This window comes from Alligator sinensis, unplaced genomic scaffold (genome assembly GCF_000455745.1).
Source record: "Alligator sinensis unplaced genomic scaffold, ASM45574v1 scaffold1302_1, whole genome shotgun sequence".
Lineage (NCBI taxonomy): Eukaryota > Metazoa > Chordata > Crocodylia > Alligatoridae > Alligator > Alligator sinensis.
The window spans coordinates 509,711-510,107 of NW_005842612.1; positions in this window are offsets into that span (position 1 = coordinate 509,711).

Genomic DNA, 397 nt, shown 5'->3' on the forward strand with positions numbered 1-397 from the left:
CCACCAGTTTAACCCCCTGCCAGCCTGCGCCCCCACACTGCCAGCCCAGGGCCCAGCCTCCCCCGCTGTGTGCCCGGAGGGGGGGTGCCCCAAAATTCAGCTCCCCCCCCTCAAAATCTGGTCCCTAAAATTCAGAGGGGGGGCCCTAAAAGGCCCCAAAATTCAGCCCCCCCCGTGAGCCCCGGAAAGGCAGCGGCTCCCCTCAGATTTCATCCCCCGACAACTCGGCTGTTTGCCCGCTCCCCCAAATCCTGCTTTTCCCACCCAGCGGGAGTCGGGCCGCCGGGCTCCGGCCGCGCTTCCTTGGCGGGGTCGCATTACTTTCCAGTTGCCAAATGACCCCCAGGCTCAGGGGCCCGCGCTGGAGGCGGGGGGGGGGAGGGCCCGGGGGCGGCCA